At 43.2% G+C, this 19,880-nt stretch overlaps 1 protein-coding gene across 1 annotated transcript in view; it reads right to left on the bottom strand.

Moving 5' to 3' along the window:
- LOC126162132 (glutamate receptor ionotropic, kainate 2-like) overlaps positions 1-18,081 on the bottom strand; it is a 267,360-nt gene extending 249,279 nt beyond the window's left edge. The window contains exon 1 of the mRNA XM_049918426.1: positions 17,944-18,081. The gene's annotated coding sequence lies outside the window, so the exon portion shown is untranslated. The remainder of the gene's footprint in view (positions 1-17,943) is intronic.
- Between the last annotated feature and the right edge of the window lie 1,799 nt (positions 18,082-19,880).

Raw genomic sequence — 19,880 nt, 5'->3', positions numbered from 1 at the left:
TCTCCTTCCCCAAACCAACCAACCAACCAACCAACCAACCAACTATTTGTATATATATGCATTTATGCCGGTGTATAATTGGTTTGTTTTGTAAATATTATTTGTATTTTTACGCTGGGTCTTGCCTAGGGAAAACTATGCTATCGAACGATTACATCGATAGGTCGTTTGGAGAACCAAAGTGTTTAGGACCTTTGGTAGTGTTAACTCTGTCGCGTGGAGCGCGGGCAGAGGGGGAGTCTGGCTGGGATGGTGCAGTGGAGCGGGTGTGTTGTGTGACGCTCCCGCGAGTTGCCGCCCTTTCGGGGTTGGGCAGCATGTAATTGCGCTCGACTTGCTATGATAGTTTCTGACATGGTGTCGCGGACGGGAAGCGTTAGCTGGCACACATCAAGAGCCCGTTTCGCCTGGTGACCGTGTCGAGAAGAAGGCATGCCAACATCCAGCTTCTGCAACAGCGACGGCCGACAATGAGTGACTGTCGCCACCTCCTCGATCGACGGCTTCAAACCTTCAATCAACCAACAAGGAAGACTGGAAGGACGTAAAGTTTTAGAACTGTATGGCAGACCTCAGCTTTTAAAACTGTTCCATTTTCATAACTAAATTACAGCAACGTAGCATGAACCTTTGTTGCTCATTGCCCCAATTGCATTACCAAGCAGGGTCCCTTCCTTTTCCGGAATGAACCCGAGTGTCGTTGAAATTCAAGCGCCAGCATCATTCGATTTCACTGCTTTAATTTCAAAGTTCAGTTAAGGTATTCATAGCTGGCTACAATATTTAGATTACACAAGCACAAATTAAGAGTGCGAATTTTGTTACCGTATTTTAGCTTACCTGTGACTGCAGCTCAGCTTGGTACGTACTAAATTTTACTATTGTTAATTGTTCAGAATCATTTAATTCAAGCTCAAAGTTAAATCTCTTATTTCTAAATTGCATAGATTCAAGTAGCTTTTGAAATGATTGTTGAGGTAGTCCAAGACTAACAGTATTTGACTGAATTTGGATGTGCTTCAGAAAGAAAGCTCACTATTAACTTCAGTCACTAAATTAACTTTCGATTTTCCGGTTTTATTTATTCTTTTGCTAATTTAAGTCAGAGTGTAGCGAAATTTATTACTTCTGACAAACTTTCAGTTTTAACACTACACGTGTCAACCTTCAGTTGCCACGCTTCTAGTGCTAATTATATGTGTAATAACCTTTCTTTTTCAGTTACTATTGTAATTGTCCTTAGGACTGGCGACCGTAATTTCCCCCAAATCTCAAATATCTAATTACCGCTAGTTAATTGTTAACGTAATGGCCGCACATTTACTTTCTTTATTAACTTTACCCCTTTTCAAAATTAATTTCCACCAGTTTCATTGGCATTTTTCCTTTCATTTAGATGTAACCCTTTCCTCCCTCTTTACCGACAGATTAACTTCAGTGACGATTGCTTTTCCCAAATTTCTATTAGGTACACGCGGTTTAATTTTTCACTGTCATTAAGGTCGATAAGTGAGGGGGAGGTTACACCCTGTCAGCCCAAAGAGTTTCGAGCCTAATAAAAAACAGAGAGAAGTTAAGAGGGTAGTTTTAATACTTTAGTTGTCGCGAATGTAAGAAATATTCCAACCGATTTATTAATTCAGTTTAAGAAAAAGTTCTTGAATGAGAGGCAGCCGAACACTGCGCTGACTCCGGAAGAGGCGAGCTAATATTTGAACTCGATAACGAGCCTAGGACGCACAACAGCGGCATGTGACCAGCCTCTCGGCTGCAGACGTAAGGCAGGAAAACACCAAGCGTACCATATATAGAGCGTATCACGCGCCATCGCGTGATCAGCCACGCTCAGGGCACAGGACAGAATCATCGAACGTTCTAGTAATAGTGCTCAGTGCAAATGAAGCCATATAAATAGAACCCTCCCCTGTAATACTGGGGAGAGCGGGACGAGTTACGAGCAGATGACACCGTCTCCACGACGCTCGTCAGTCTGATTACGACTTAGTTTATTTCGCTAGCCTTGGCTAAAGTGGAAAGCATATTGGACTTAGGAAATGTCTTATTAGGGCATCGTAGTTATGCACTTGCATATAGAGAAATGTACCAGTGGTACTTGGATGTAATGGAGTCACATCGATAGCTGGCCACTTCTCCCCTTCTCCGTGAGCAGTCCTATCGAGTTCCGTACGCTGCATCACTCAAAGCCTGCTTTTCAGCTGAGGTCGGGAAATCATCAGGAAGTCCACCACCAGTTATACTCAGCGAACTCCACAGCACGAGATAAGCTCTTCTGTCGCGCTAACAGCAGTCCTTACTCCTTCTCAGAATGTGACACAGGTCTTCTGCATGGTCTCCTCCTCCTTCACTACGGCGCAAAGAACGTTCATCCATATATGTGAAACCATCAGAAAAGTCCTCGACGAAATAAAACTTCCGACGTCAGCTGCAATTAGGAATTCAAATGCAAATTTGTCCAGGCCCGGATTTCCCGCTTATTGCGAGCGATCGACTTAACAACTTCAGCTATCCGAACACGCTTCCCGTCCAGCCCAAATTCCCATATGCCACACACTACATACGTAGTGTCCCCTGTCCATTAACCTCTTTGCCCGCAGTCTCACCTCATTCCCACAAGAGGTCGAAGAACGTGATCTCACTGATGGTATCATAATTTGCCATCAAGGCTCATATACAGACTTCTAGGACTAGTAGAAGGGAGTGAGTAGATGATACACTACTGGCCATTAAAATTGCTACACCACGAACATGACGTGCTACAGACGCGAAATTTAACCGACAGGAAGAAGATACTGAGATATGCAAATGATTAGCTTTTCAGAGCATTCACACAAGGTTGCCGCCGGTGGTGACATCTACAAGTGCTGACGTGAGGAAAGTTTCCAACCGATTTCTCATACACAAACAGCAGTTGACCGGCGTTGCCTGGTGAAACTTTGTTGTGATGCCTCGTGTAAGGAGGAGAAATGTGCAGAATCACGTTTCCGATTTTGATAAAGGTCGGATTGTAGCCTATCGCGATTGAAGTTTATCGTATCGCGACATTGCTGCTCGCGTTGGTCGAGATCCAATGACTGTTAGCAGAATATGGAATGGGTGGGTTCAGGAGGGTAATACGGAACGCCGTGCTGGATCCCAATGGCCTCGTATCACTAGCAGTCAAAATGACAGGCATCTTATCCGCATGACAGTAACGGATCGTGCAGCCACGTCTCGATCCCTGAGTCAACAGATGGGGACGTTTGCAACACAGCAACCATCTGCACGAACAGTTCGACGACGTTTGCAGCGCTATGGACTATCAGCACGGAGACCATGGCTGCGGTTACCCTTGACGCTGCATCACAGACAAGAGCGCCTGCGATGGTGTACTCAACGAAGAATCTGGGTGCACGAATGGCAAAACGTCATTTTTTCGGACGAATCCAGGTTTTGTTTACAGCATCACGATTGTCGCATCCGTGTTTGGCGACATCGCAGTGAACGCACATTGGAAGCGTGTATTCGTCATCGCCATACTGGCGTATCACCCGGCGTGATGGTATGGGGTGCCATTGGTTACACGTATCGGTCATTTCTTGTTCGTATTGACGGCACTTTGAACAGTGGACGTTACGTTTCAGATGTGTTATGACCCGCGGCTCTATGCTTCATTCGATCCCTGCGAAACCCTACATTTCAGCAGGATAATGCACGACCACATGTTGCAGGTCCTGTACGGGCTTTTCTGGATGCATAAAATGTTCGACTACTGCCCTGGCCAGCACATTCTCCAGATCTCTCACGAACTGAAAACATCTGGTCAATGGTGGCCGAGCAACTGGCTCGACACAATGCGCCAGTCACTACTCTTGATCAACTGTGGTATCGTGTTGAAGCTGCATGGGCAGCTGTACCTGTACACTCCATCCAAGCTCTGACTCAATGCCCAGGCGTATCAAGGCCGTTATTACGGCCAGAGGTGGTGTTTCTGGGTACTGATTTCGCAGGATCTATGCACCCAAGTTGCTTGAAAATGTAGTCACATGTCAGTTCTAGTATAATATGTTTCACCAATGAATACCCGTTTATCATCTGCATTTCTTCTTGGCGTAGCAATTTTAGTGGCCAGTAGTGTATTTTAAACTGGAAACAATGTCCGGAAAGATATCGTTTCCGTGTTACAGCCATTTGAAAACATGTTGCTAGCGCGACCGCTTTAAATGTAAGTGATTAGGCGTGACACATTACATCACTTATTTTGTTGTTCCACTCATTAATAGCAAAATAAATTGCTAGTGCACTCTTTGACAGTTTCTTTTCAACGCGATGCAGTACGGTCTGTACCAACTCGGGTGTGCGTCGTCTCGCTGGAACATCTGAGTCACACCTGCTGACGGTGGAGGTGCCGTTTCTCGACGCCGTTGCGTAATTGTGGCGGAAAGAGTATGCGATGGAATAGGACGTTGTGGAGAAAGATCTTGATAAAGGTGACGAGCAGCTCTTCCATTCCATGAGCTTCGGTATTCAGAAGGAACATGTCGGTGTATTCTGCGAACGGGTGCTCAACAGTGTTGCTCTAACACTCACAGGCAGGTGAATGAGGCTCGAACCAGTCAGAGAGGTAGGATAGATTTTAAACGACATCCGCCGATCCGACGTAGACACCCTCCATCGTGACTACAGTTTTGCACACCTATCTAGCACAAATGTTTTCAAACGTTTGTAGCACGAAAACACTACCTTTCTGGACTTGGGTTCCTATTCAAAATATTATGTGCTACGTCCCCTCTACAAGTCCTAGAAGTTTCTAACTGAAATTTCCGAACATCCTGTATTTATATGTGTGTTGCCTCTTCTTTCGGACCTCTTGTGGAGATCTGGGGAGACTGCGAGCAATGAGGACAATCTCCGAAAGAACCGACCCCACACGTTTAAAGAAAAGTCTTCTTTCGGAAGTTGTTCCGCTTGTGTGTCATATTGGATCGAATGTCAGTTATGTCATTAAAAGCTTTGACCCTTCACATGCAGTTCTGCACATCATTGTCGCTTTGTGACAGATTCGTGCTGATGACAAGTCTCATCACCTGTAAGGTTTTTTTTTTGTTTCTAGAAAAGAATTGTCCGCGTTGTGCATCAAGTCGCGGCAGGCGATCAGGCATCGTTGTTTTGGTCTCGGATCAAGATGTGCGGGATGAACTTTGCACACAGATTTTGCCTCTAAAAACATTCCGGAGGGTGTCTCGAACGCTCTATTTTAGAGATGTTGTTTCAATGATTTGTAACACTACAACACTGACTCACTACGGCGGTACGTCCACTATTTAACACGGCCTGCTCACAACTGAACTTTCGAATGCACGTTTGTTGCTTACAGTTGTTTGTTCAACATGCCACTGCAGTCACTGCTCTGACGTCGCTTGTACGCCTGGGATAAGTTAACTTAGCGGAACTTTTTGTACGGACGGTGTAAGGTTGTAAAATATTAGCCATCAACAGCTATATCCCTAGTAATGTGTAATTAACAGTTACCACACAATGGAAGAGCTTTATCAGGGCAATGAAAACGCAATTTCTCCATCCATCTGTTATGCATGTCTAACAGTCTGATAAAGCTAACACGACTCTGAATCGACGTCGACGGTGGTCATAGTCAGCAACTTTTCTTAAGAGTAGTTATCCTGTTCGTCAACTAGGGAAACTTGTTTTTTAGAAGGACAGAAGGTTGCGGTATAACGTCCCATGGACCACACCGTCACTGAAGACGGAGCATTAGTTCTGAGGGACCACCCGAGAATATACCTTACGCGTTTTAAGAAAACGACGGGAAACATGTATCTTACCACCACGCTACGTCGCTCGGTAGTTATTAGATTTATAAATGGTTTTCGGGCCCATCTAATTTTGACCACTCTCTTACAACTCATACCAAATCTTTTTTTCTGTGCATTCTACACACACATACACACACACACACACACATACACACACACACACACACACACACACACACGCACGCACACACACACACTCGCAATTTATGTATTTCTCGTGTCACAACTACGGATGTCACAACATCGGACACACGTTGTGGCGGCATATTTTATAAATCCACCTCCATGTCCGAGTGGCGACGCTGATCTGTAATCTGCACTTTGCGAGACAGTGACGCAGCCAGCCCCCACGTTATAAAGGCCTTTCTTTTCCTTTTTATGCCTCACTTGTAAAACGCTGTCGTTTGAGTACAGGCTTAGTTTCATTAAGCGGTATCATTCAGAATATCAGATGATTATATATTTTAGTCAATATGAGTACAAGATGAGTATGTTGTTCCTTCGTAAACCCATTGCCAGTGACCAACTGTTTGCTCGTGTTGAAAAATTAGAGTGACTTTTTCCCGCGGTCAATGCTGGGCTAAGATGGTCAAGCGGTATGTCGCTGCTGCCTTCATCGTTTGTTCCTCGTTGTTTGTCTTTCTGCAGGCGGCTGTGTTACGTGGAAATTATCGAACGAATATGATAACATTCACTTCTCCGAGCGACAGTCGTCAGGAGGAGCTATCAAGCAGTTCTAAGACTCACATTCTTTATCCTATCACAAACGTTCAGTGAGACGTTCGTTGGTATCAAGAGCGAAACATGTGGAGCACTGTCCCAAGTGGAGTACTGTGCAGCAACGGCAGTTAGTGTAGCACTCCAGCCAAACTGGATATGGTTTTATATCGACCTCCGATTCTAAAACAGGCAAAAGCCAGGTGGATTCTCCACCTCATCTACATCTACATCTACATCTACATCTACATGATTACTCTGCAATTAACATTTAAATGCTTGGCAGAGGGTTCATCGAACCACAATCATACTATCTCTCTACCATTCCACTCCCGAACAGCGCGCGGGAAAAACGAACACCTAAACTTTTCTGTTCGAGCTCTGATTTCTCTTATTTTATTTTGATGATCATTCCTACATATGTAGGTTGGGCTCAACAAAATATTTTCGCATTCGGAAGAGAAATTTGGTGACTGAAATTTCGTAAATAGATCTCGCCGCGACGAAAAACGTCTTTGGTTTAATGACTTCCATCCCAGCTCGCGTATCATATCTGCCACACTCTCTCCCCCATTACGTGATAATACAAAAGAGCTGCCTTTTTTGCACCCTTTCGACGTCCTCCGTCAATCCCACCTGGTAAGGATCCCACACCGCGCAGCAATATTCTAACAGAGGACGAACGAGTATAGTGTAAGCTGTCTCTTTAGTGGACTTGTTGCATCTTCTAAGTGTCCTGCCAATGAAACGCAACCTTTGGCTCGCCTTCCCCACAATATTATCTACGTGGTCTTTCCAACTGAAGTCGTTCGTAATTTTAACACCCAGGTACTTAGTTGAATTGACAGCCTTGAGAATTGTACTATGTATCGAGTAATCGAATTCCAACGGATTTCTTTTGGAACTCATGTGGATCACCTCACACTGTTCGTTATTTAGCGTCAACTGCCACCTGCCACATCACACAGCAATCTTTTCTAAATCGCTTTGCAAGTGATACTGGTCTTCGGATGACCTTACTAGACGGTAAATTACTGCATCATCTGCGAACAACCTAAGAGAACTGCTCATATTGTCACCCAGGTCATTTATATAGATCAGGAACAGCAGAGGTCCCAGGACGCTTCCCTGGGGAACACCTGATGTCACTTCAGTTTTACTCGATGATTTGCCGTCTATTACTACGAACTGCGACCTTCCTGACAGGAAATCACGAATCCAGTCGCACAACTGAGACGATACCCCATAGGCCCGCAGCTTGTTAAGATGTCGCTTGTGAGGAACGGTGTCAAAAGCTTTCCGGAAATCTAGAAATACGGAATCAACTTGAGATCCCCTGTCGATAGCGGCCATTACTTCGTGCGAATAAAGAGCTAGCTGCGTGGCACAAGAACGATGTTTTCTGAAACCATGCTGATTACGTATCAATAGATCGTTCCCTTCGAGGTGATTCATAATTAGAAATACAATATGAGGGCTGATGAACAGAGACTGAGATTGTTTTTTTCCGCAGCTGTTTGTTACTCCATTTCCCTGTTTACACGATCTTTTTCACAGTATTTACCTTCTATACACATTTTATAGCGCCTCTGCCAGTCCTCGAACACATTACGCAAGACACTATTTGTCAGGTCCTTGACAATCGACTCGCTTTTCTTAAGCACTGCTTCCGAGCTCTCCAATCGAATGCCTCAAGTTTTGACTTTAGTGATTGGAATAATGAAAATCATATGGTGAATAGTCGGGTTCTATAAAGGGGATGCGGTACACAAGTAATGTTGAATTGTGCCGCAAACTGCATGAAATGATTTGCGACGTGAGGCCGTATATTGTCATGAAGAAGTCGTCACACGGCCTGAGAAAGTTCTGGTCATTTTCTTACAATGTATTTTCTCAGTTTAACCGATACTGACCTTAGTATACTGCTGTAACAGTACTGTGAGTGGAAAATGCATGCTGGTAAATCATTCCATGACAGTCAAAAAATGTGATCGCCAACACTTTCCCTGCAGATGGAAGAACTTTCGCCTCTTTCATCTCAATTCACCGAAGTTACGTAATATTATCCGCCGATCTTCAGGGACAATCAGAGCAACTGTGTTGATGTCGACTTTTGACACAGCATTAGCCGAGGCAACAGGTCCGACTTACTAGACACAGACAAGTGAAGTCCTTGAATAACCTAAACACTGTCACAAGAGGTAGTGCATGTTCACCGTACAATTGCTGCAGCTTTTCGTAAGTTTCAGTGGCTGTATGGTTTAAACGAACACAAACTTCTCTTGCGCCGTACCGTCCTGTCGCGTCGCCTCCAATATTTGGCATGCGAAATGCAAAGAGTGTATACAAAGTAGAGGATTACTGCTAACCTTACGATACAGAGTGCTGCCACCCATGGATATTGTACATAAAAACCAGCTGTTTTCAAATATTCATGGTGCAGATAGGAAACTATCACGGAAGCTACAGAAAAAAATTAGTTTCGTATTTTGTAGATGAGCCCTCGTACGAAGAGGTTCAATCATGAAGGCATATAGAAAACATTTTAAATGATCCACAGACAGGTGGCGTACATGACATTCTTTCTTGTAGATTAATGTGACAGTGTGACGTCAGAGGCGGCATGCAGCCAAGGAAACAAGTGCCAGATTCACATATAAACTGCAACTCTGCATAACGTCGGGAAGAAAAGAGACGTATGGGATCTCTAAGGTGATTTGTGAACCGTCGCTCTCGTGTCGACTGACGTGATGGTGTAGTAGTAGGAAACACTCGCCTTAGCAGGGAGCTGGTTGCGTATTATCTCACGTTCACACTTGTTTTTCTGTAGGTGAGTATATCCCTGCTTATAAAATTCCTGGCCCCACATCATAATTACTGTTTGGAAAATAATCGCATTTTGTAGAAAACATCATTTCACCGCTTAACGATGAACAGTCAATGAAAACCATTTCACCGATAATAGCTTCTACCCGTGAAGACACAATGGTAGTATAATTCGCCGATGGGTAAAAGCATTCTGAAGATATTGTACCACATGAAAGTAAAATTTATTCAAGCATTATTCTGGATGTACATTGCCAAAAAGAGTGTCTTGGACAATTAAAAAAATGGTTCAAATGGCTCGGAGCACTATGGGACTTAACAAAAAAATGGTTCAAATGGCTCTGAGCACTATGGGACTTAACTTCTGACGTCACCAGTTCCCTAGAACTTAGAACTACTAAAACCTAACTAACCTAAGGACATCACACACATACATGCCCGAGGCAGGATTCGAAGCTGCGACCGTAGCAGTTATGCGGTTCCGGACTGAAGCGCCTAGAACCGCTCGGTCACAGCGGCCGGCTGCAAAAGTTCGCAGCGATTTCTTTTTGCATGTTGGTGTTCCGGTTTCTATAGGTTTATTTATCGATTGTCTTTTTTATTTGTAGTTCACTGTTACATGATTTTACATATTGTAATTTTGTCATTTGGAGATAGTGAGTGAAGCTGTGGACGCTAGAAAATGAAGTGCCAAGAGGAGAAGACAGAACATTTCCGAAATATTCTTGCGTTTGAGTTCAGTAGAGGGTTGACGGCAGCGGAGGCAACCATATACATTTTCGTCGTGAATGGGGATAATGCTAGTGGACAGAGCACGGCAAGAAACTCATTTTAAAGAGGATCGTTTTGACATTAGTAACTCTCCACGTTCAGGAAGACCTTCGGTATTTGATGAAGATCGTTTAAACTCATTAATCCGCAATGATCCACGAGAACTGGCAGATGTGATGAACTGTGACCATTCCACCATCGTGCGACATTTGCATGCAATGGGAAAGGTTAAAAAATCGCGTGCATGGGTACCGCGTGCTCTAAGCCAAAATCATAAAAATCAGAGGGTGGCCATATGTGCATCTCCGCTTGTTCATCATCAACTGACTCATGAACAACACCGACCATTCTTATGCTGTATCGTTGTTGATTCTTATCCTGTTTAGTTCCTGGTGACGAGAAATAGTGTCTTTATGCTAACATAAGCCAAAGAAAGGCATGGTTGAGCCCAAACAAAGCGGTAACTTCCCGTACAAAGAAGGTCTAGTACACTACGAATTGCTTCCCTGAGCTGTAACTATCACTACTGACATTTATTGTCAACATGTGAGCCGTTCTGCAGACGCAGTGCAAGAACACCTATCAGGAAGACTGCTTGAAGTGATACCACTCCATGATGACGCCCATCCACAGTCTTCTAGACTGACAAAAAACACTATACAGGAATTGGGTTGGGAAGTACTTCCGCACCTACCTTATTCACCTGATCTTGCGCCTTCAGATTTTCACCTTGTCCGCTCTCTTTCGGACAACCTTCAAGGAATTTCCTTTCCGGGTGAAAATGTGCTTCGAACATGACTTGACGAGTTCTTCGCCTCAAAACCACGTGGTTTCTACAGTCGCGCAATTTAAAAGTTAACCCAGCGTTAGCTGACTGTTATGAATATTGAAGGAGAATATATTATTAATGACTAAAGTCCCTATTTTGTGTTTATGTTGTGTATATTATACTTATGGAAAAACGCTACCAACTTATGCACCAATCCAATAGCAGACTGCCAAGTATTGCAAGATACACATAGACTGAAATGTAAGCAAATTACCTGTCTTCAAGATGTTAAAAGAGTAACCATACAAAATATATAGCCGTAAGTGACATCATCACATGGAGTAAAATCATGATAAAACGGTCAACATGTATTACCCGTAATGTCGGGTCGTCGCTGGCGTACTATGCTTGCAACTGCGGTGCAAACAGCTGAGGACGCAAGGCCGCTAGATGTCGCTGACGGAACGCGTTATGCAATGATACGAAGTCAGAAATTTGATCTTAGACATTCTGCATAAAACTAAACGGGATACATTGAAATGCACTTTAATAAAGAACTAGAGTTTTAACATGGATCCAAAGGGAAATATTAGCTTGGATCATAAAATGCAGTTTCAAATAAGTGTCTGTGAAATATGCAGTAAAATAACGTTAATTGACAGCAGCATGTCAAAAGATAAAGAATCACATGCACAGTGAGCATACCAAGTGCGGTTCCAAGACATAATGAAAATGTGTAGTATCAGAAATACAATCAATAAAAGCTCTAAAGCTTAACTAAACGTATCATGATGACATTTCATTTTATGAAAGCTGATTGTTAGTGGTTGCCTATGAAGTATTAAGCTAATGGATAGCAGCATATCAAAACATGATAATGGACCTTTCTCCAGTCCGTTTTTAGCTGTCTTTCCTTCCGTCGACTGGGGTTAACACGTAGTTGTTTTTTGCTCCTTTTTTGTCTTCGTGTTCTACGCTTCTGACACGGGCGCATGTGACCCTAGTTGTTTTTGCTCCTAAAGCAAAACAAAACAAACTATAAAAAGGCTGAGGGCACAGTTGGCTCGTCGAATCCAAGAAAGGGCAACGTGGACAGTACAGGGCCGGGGGATAAACAGAGTTCCACCGGTATACAACAACAACAACAGTCTGCCACATAATATAAAATAGGCTTTGGGTGCAAATTCATTCTGTTCATTAAGTAGTTTAGAAGGGTGGCGTTTCTTGTTTACATACTCGTAAATCTCTATTTCTTCCAAAGCATCCAATAGACGTCCCTCAGGCACAGTGTATACAACCTATGTTAGTTACGGTATGCTTGTGCGCAGTCAAGTGCTGTCAAAATGCAGTTCTGTTTCGTGGATGTGTGTGTTTGTTGAACGTATTGTTAAAATACCTGCCCGTCAGTCCGAGATAAAACTTCTCAAAATTATTGCATTGTATTCTACAAACACCGGAGTTCAAAAGTTTATTACGTTTTGTCACCTACACTACCTCTAACCTACGATTTTGGAGTGGTATTTATTTGAAATCCGCATCTGTCGATTGTGTTCTTTAATTTCTTCTCTAACTGCTGAGTGATTTGTCCGCAGTATGTCACCCGGACAAATTTCTTCTTGCTGTTTACTGTTTTCTATGGTCCTGAGTATTTGTATTGCTCTTTTTTTATTTTGTTGTCTGGAAGTGTGACAAAGCTTTCTATCTACTCTTTTGCCACTGCTATTTTTTAGTATACTTAGTTCCTTAAGTACGCTTTATTATCTGGTGGCAGGCGGATAAGTCGGTAAACTTCGGACGTAGGGAACGATCTCTTGCATCACATTGGGTGGGGAGATTAACTGTGAATAATGTTGTCTGTACTTGTTGTTTTTCTAAAAATACCGAATGTGTGCCTAGTGTTAGTTTTAAAGTTTATTAAGTCCAACAAGCTGATTGAGATATTCTCCTCTATTTCAGTGGTGAAGTTTATTTGTGGATGAACAGAACATATCCGTTGTGCGGAGACATCAGTATTATTAGCGCTTCAATTTAACATCACGAAGACATCATCTACGTAACGTTTGTAGTAGATGACTTGATCTTTATAGTCTGGAAATTAAAAAAAAAAGTCATTAACAAAGGGCCGGCCGGAGTGGCCGAGCGGTTCTAGGCGCTACAGTCTGGAGCCGCGCGACCGCTACGGTCGCATGTTCGAATCCTGCCTCGGGCATGGATGTGTGTGATGTCCTTAGGTTAGTTAGGTTTAAGCAGTTCTAAGTTCTAGGGGACTGATGACCTCAGAAGTTAAGTCCCATAGTGCTCAGAGCCATTTGAACCATTAACAAAGTAATAGTTAAAGCCATGCTATTTAGAAAATTTTGCTGCAGACGATTACCAAGAGTGTGTAAAATTTATTTTAATATTTTTTCAAGTCATTAAAAAGTAATAGCTAAAGGTAAACTGTTTATAAAAATGTACTGGAGACGATTAACAACAATACGCATAATTTATTCTGATATTTATAGGACAGTTTTTTTTTGTAGCAAAAGGACTGAACTTAGAAGTATGAACAAGAGAGTAACATTGGTTTAATAAATTCCTTGCTGGTTTTAGATCCATATTCAGCGCCTGACGAAATATCTCTGAGCTTCGTTGCCCATGCTGCTCGACTTGAGAGTTCGGATGCTCACCGTTGTCCACTCTCCGTCTCTTCTGTCTCCGGATTTCGAAGGGTTCTATGTTTGCACAATGTAGTGCATACCAAAAATGGCCATTGTTACAGAAAGTAAATTCGAACGTTTTAAACTCCCAACTTAAGAAAATGCTTATACAGGGGGAAGGACAACAAACACAACACAGCACATTAACATGCCTAATATGGTGTAGGATTCAAAACAGCTTGCAGACTTCTCGGAAAGGAAAAACAAAGGTCCTGAATGGTTTCCAAGGAAATCTCATACCATTCTTGTTGTAAAATAGTGGCAAGCTCAGGTAATGACGATGGAGGCGGATGGCGATTACGCACCGTTCTCTCCGAAGCAGACCACATTGGCTCTATAATATTGAGATCTGGTGATTGTGGTGGCCAAGGTGAGATGTGACAGTTCGTCCTGACGCTCACGAAACCAGTCCTGGACGGTGAAAGATGTGTAAATAGGGGTCTTTTCGTCACCACTGGGGAACTGACATACTATAGGATGAAACTGATCTGCCAAAATGGTCACATAATCTTTGGCAGTAATGCGACCTTACAGGATAGCAATAGGGCCCATGGAGTACCACGACAAAGCTTACCAACTCACTGTCGATCCCACGCCATGTTTCTTGACATAACTCGGTTGTAAAAAGTGTGAAGCAAAAGTTATCCGACCAAATAACATTCTTCTGTTGCACCACCGTCCAGGTATTATGGTTTCGATACCAAGTTTCCCTGTTAAGGGCGCTTGGATCACTAATGAGTGGTTCTGGAATTCCAGTTGGCCGCGCGGGATTAGCCGAGCGGTCTCAGGCGCTGCATTCATGGGCTGTGCAGCTGGTCCCGGCGGAGGTTCGAGTCCTCCCTCGGGCATAGGTGTGTGTGTTTGTCCTTAGGATAACATAGGTTATGTAGTGTGTAAGCTTAGGGACTGATGACCTTAGCAGTTAAGTCCCATAAGATTTCACACACATTTGAACAATTCCAGTTGGACCTGGAATTTCCTGCTTCTGGAACCCCTTTCAGGTTCGCGAGTACGACATTTAGTTCTGCAGAGACGTTTACAGCTATCGTCATTTTATTTTTCGTTAAAATCCTCTTTGTCTGTCACAATCACTCAACAAATACTTTCGCCCGCGTTGTAACTTTTCGTTTGCCCTATACGCTGTATAAATCTTCGATACGGTGCCGCCGGCCGAAGTGGCCGTGCGGTTCTAAGCGCTGCAGTCTGGAACCGCGAGACAAATACGGTTGCAGGTTCGAATCCTGCCTCGGGCATGGATGTGTGTGATGTCCTTAGGTTAGTTAGGTTTAACTAGTTATAAGTTCTAGTGGACTAATGATCTCAGAAGTTGAGTCCCATAGCTCTCAGAGCCATCTGAACCATTTTTGATACGGTGCCTCTTCAGACACCAAACACGTCGGTGTCCACTGTTACGGAAGCACCCACAACACGAACATCAACGATTGCTCATCTTCGAGTTCACTTAGGCACGGCGAAAAACACTCACAACTACATAGAACACGACTGACACGTGCAATGTATTGAGAACATCGCACAGGTGCCGTTCCTGATCAAATGCAAGAGCACAACCTGCAGGGTTGCCTAGCATCTGCCTTTATGTGCAAGCATGCATTTCTCTCGGTATTGCCATATTTTTGTCCTAATACTGCAGAAAAATACAAGAAGATAAGCAGTACTGTTCAGAATATAAAAAGATAGTCAGTACTGTTGACAATGATTTTGTGAGTTAAATACTTACTGCCTTACGACCACCATCTTTTCGGAGTTAATTTTGGAAAAGTTTGGGTGTTTATATTTACAATAACTGGGAAGTGAGGAGAAACTTCGCCGCTGACTACCAGGTGTTCATAACTTGGCCTTACAACCATAAACAACGATGTTGTTCATGTAGTGTGCCTATCTCCAGTACTAACTGCAACACTCTTACGAGGTCAAGCTGAATTCTTTATGTGAAATATCTAACAGATTTTTAAACAAAAGAAACTTTATTAACATTCTGCTTGTTTATTCTTCATGTCTTCAAATTTATTTATCAACATTGTCACTCTTACGAAGAACACATTTTTCCCAGCATGAGACCAGTTTGTTGATACTGTCGAATGTTTGTTTTTGCTGACGGAGCCACAACCTAACCTTATCGCTTGTGTGGTCTGACGTTGTCATGCTGAAGGAGGGGGTACTCCATGCGTGGAGGTACGTTTTATGCGGTCAGAATCTCGATTACAGCACACTGTTTCTCATGAACCGACACACAGGTATGTTACACACTGCCGCGTTACACGCTACAATTCGGAGCCCTCTAGCGGCAGAGAGTAGCAACTAGAGTCAGTGAAGCGGAAAGTCGACGGGATAATATGCATGACATGTAATATCTCAAGCCTACCTCGGGGAAGATCAGTTTGGATTCCGTAGAAATATTGGAACACGTGAGGCAATACTGACCCTACGACATATCGTACAGAATAGATTAAGGAAAGGCAAACCTACGTTTCTAGCATTTGTACACTTAGAGAAAGCTCTTGACAATGTTGACTGGAATACCCTCTTTCAAATTCTGAAGGTGGCAGGGGTAAAATACAGGGAGCGAAAGACTATTTACAATTTGTACAGAAACCAGCTGGCAGTTATAAGAGTGGAGGGACATGAAAGGGAAGCAGTGGTTGGGAAGGAAGTGAGACAGGGTTGTAGCCTATCCCCGATGTTATTCAATCTGTATATTGAGCAAGCAGTAAAGGAAACAAAAGAAAAAATCGGAGTAGGAATTGAAATCCATGGTGAAGAAATAAAAACATTGTAATTCTGTCAGAGACATGAAAGGACCTGGAAGAGCAGCTTAACGAATGGGCAGTTTCTTGAAAGGAGGATATAAGATGAACATCAACAAAAGCAAAACGAGGATAATGGAATGTAGTCGAATTAAATCGGGTGATGCTGAGGGTATTAGTTTAGGAAATGAGACGTTTAAAGTAGTAAATGAGTTTGCTATTTGGGGAGAAAAATAACTGATGCTGGTCGAAGTAGAGAGGATATAAAATGTAGACTGGCAATGGCAAGGAAAGCGTTTCTAAAGAAGAGAAATTTGTTAACATCGAGTATAGGTTTAAGTGTCAGGAAGTCGTTTCTGAAAGGATTTGTATGGAGTGTAGCCATGTATGGAAGTGAAATGTGGACGATAAATATTTCAGAGAAAAAGAGAATAGAAGCTTTCGAAATGTGGTGCTACAGAAGAATTCTGAAGATTAGATGGGTAGACCACATAACTAATGAGGAGGTATTGAATAGAATTGGGGAGAAGAGAAATTTGAGGCACAACTTGACGAGAAGAAGAGATCGGTTGGTAGGACATATTCTGAGACATCAAGGGATCACCAATTTAGTATTGGATGGCAGCGCGGAGGGTAAAAATCGAAGAGGGAGACTAAGAGATGAATACACTTAACAGATTCAGAAGGCTGTAGGTTGCAGTAGGTACTGGGAGATGAAGAAGCTTGCACAGGATACAGTAGCATGGAGAGCTGCATCAAACCAGTCTTCGGACTGAAGACCACGACAACAAAAACAACATGTAATATCTCAACCAATTTTGAGAACAGAACAAAAAATTCGGTTGCAGTACTTTTCAGTTTCCTCTCAGCTTTAGAACTGCCAGGTCTGACAGTTCATAAAACTATAATAGTCTACAAGAGGAAACATTAATTATTTAGTAGTCTACAACGAGGTGAAATTGGGACGTAAAACTGGTTTTCTACTTTTGTCTTTCTTGAGGGATAAGATAATACAATAGACACTACCGTTTTCCTTTTTGCTTGTCGCCATAGCGATAAACGGCTACAATAGGCCGTAGAGGTTCGTATACATTGTCCAACAGGATGTTTACCAGTGGGCTTACACAGTGGTAAGAGTCACCTCAATAGCGGTAGGATGGGTAAGACGAGGGAATCGTAGACAACACAGGTGCAAGTGCGTGTGTGCGGCATTGATAGAACCCATCGATGCCTTACTGTATAATAATAATTCTTGTCTATGCTTTCTATGATGCGAGGGTAACAATGAAGCGCTCGATTATTATCACTAAGGAGTGACGGAAGATATCAGAGGCCGTCCGCTGTGTCCGAGCGGTTCTAGGCGCATCAGTCCGGAACCGCGCTACTGCTACAGTCACAGGTTATAATCCTGCCTCGGGTATGGTTGTGTGTGACGTCCTTAGGTTAGTTACGTTTAAGTAGTTCTAAGTCTGGGGAACTGATGACCTCAGATGTTAAGTCCCATAGTGCTCAGAGCCATTTGAACCATTTTGAAGATATCAGAGTGTGGGTCGTTCCTCACTCACCTGTAGTCCACTAGCAGTCGCGTAGCATGTGCTGTTGAGTCAGCTGGTTTGTTGCAGGCCCTGGGTGTAGGCAGCCAGAGAACGGTATGCACTGGCTGACAGGCCGCAGCCGCGCCACTGTCACAAGCGCCTGCCCTGTCGCTATTCATAGAGGCCGGCGAGTGGACCCAATGCGCACGCGTTCGCCTCCCCTAATAGAGCCCACCTGGCAAACCAACTCTTGGGTCACACTGCGCGTCGTCATCACTCATCGCACTGCTCCTTGCAGGTTACTCTAAAGTGCCCAAAACCAGTCTGTCATATGGTGATCTACGTGGCTGGCGAAGAAAACATTCCACGAAGTTGAGAAACGACAGGAAGTCTAATGTGCTAGCGCAAGTTCTTCATTATTTTGTAAAATAAATAATAAATTTAGATGTCTATTGTAAATTGCCACCCTTGTGAAGACGGCGATTTTAGTGGCAAAAGTAGAGACCATGTGTGTATTTATTGAGCAACTTTGATTGTCAAATGCTCTGCCTGACTTAAAAGCGAAACACCTGCCTGACTTAAAAGTGAAACACCCAGACGATACGGTCACACGCCAATGTACCTTCATGCGTGTACGCATCATCGGTGGGCATGTGATTGATTACAGCTGCGATTCTCTGTGACAGGTAGTACGGTCATCAAGATGCGTCTTTGTTGTTCGTGTTTAGCGTTCCTGTCAGGTCTTGTGAGGTATACAGGGTGGTCAATTAATCGTGACTGGGCCAAATATCTCACGAAATAAGCGTCAAACGAGAAAAGTACAAAGAACGAAACTTGTCTATCTTGAATTGGGAAACCAGATGGCGCTATGGTTGGCCCGATAGATGGCTCTGCTATAGCTCAAACGGATGCCAACTGCGTTTTTTTTAAATAGCAACCCACATTTTTATTACATATTCGTGTAGTACATAAAGAAATATGAATGTTTTAGTTGGAGCACTTTTTTCGCTTTGTGATAGATGGCGCTGTAATAGTCACAAACATATGCCTCACAATTTTAGACGAACAATTGGTAACAGGTAGGGTTTTTAAATTAAAATACAGAACGTAGGTACGTTTGAACATTTTATTTCGGTTTTTCAAATGTGATACATGTATCTTTGTGAACTTATCATTTCTGAGAACGCATGCTGTTTCAGCGTGATTACCTGTAAATACCACATTAATACAATAAATGCTCAAAATGATGTCCGTCAACCTCAATGCATTTGGCAATCTATGTAACGACATTCGCCTTCCGTAATGTTCGCACATGCGTTGACAATGCGCTGACGCATGTTCTCAGGCGTTGTTGGTGGATCCCGATAGCAAATATCTTTAAAGTTTCCCCACAGAAAGAAATCCGGGGACGTCAGATCCGGTGAACGTGCGGGCCATGGTATGGTGCTTCGACGACCAATCCACCTGTCATGAAATATGCTATTCAATACCGCTTCAACCGCACGCGAGCTATGTGCCGGACATCCATCATGTTGGAAGTACATCATAATTCTGTCATGCAGTGAAACATCTTGTAGAAAAATCGGTAGAACATTACGTAGGAAATCAGCATACAATGCACCATTTAGATTGCCATCGATAAAATGGGGGTCGAATATCCTTCCTCCCATAATGCCGCACCGTACATTAACCCGCCAAGGTCGCTGATGTTCCACTTGTCGCAGCCATCGTGGATTTTCCGTTGCCCAATAGTGCATATTATGCCGGTTTTCGTTACAGCTGTTGGTGAATGACGCTTCGTCGCTAAATAGAACGCGTGCAAAAAAACTGTCATCGTCCCATAATTTCTCTTGTGCCCAGTGGCAGAGTTGTACACGACGTTCAAAGTGATCGACATGCAATTCCTGGTGCATAGAAATATGGTACGGGTGCAATCGATGTTGATGTAGCATTCTCAACACCGACGT

Source organism: Schistocerca cancellata, chromosome 2 (assembly GCF_023864275.1).
Source record: "Schistocerca cancellata isolate TAMUIC-IGC-003103 chromosome 2, iqSchCanc2.1, whole genome shotgun sequence".
Lineage (NCBI taxonomy): Eukaryota > Metazoa > Arthropoda > Insecta > Orthoptera > Acrididae > Schistocerca > Schistocerca cancellata.
Note: the sequence above shows the minus strand (reverse complement) of the source record. Positions and strands in the feature narration are given on the sequence as shown.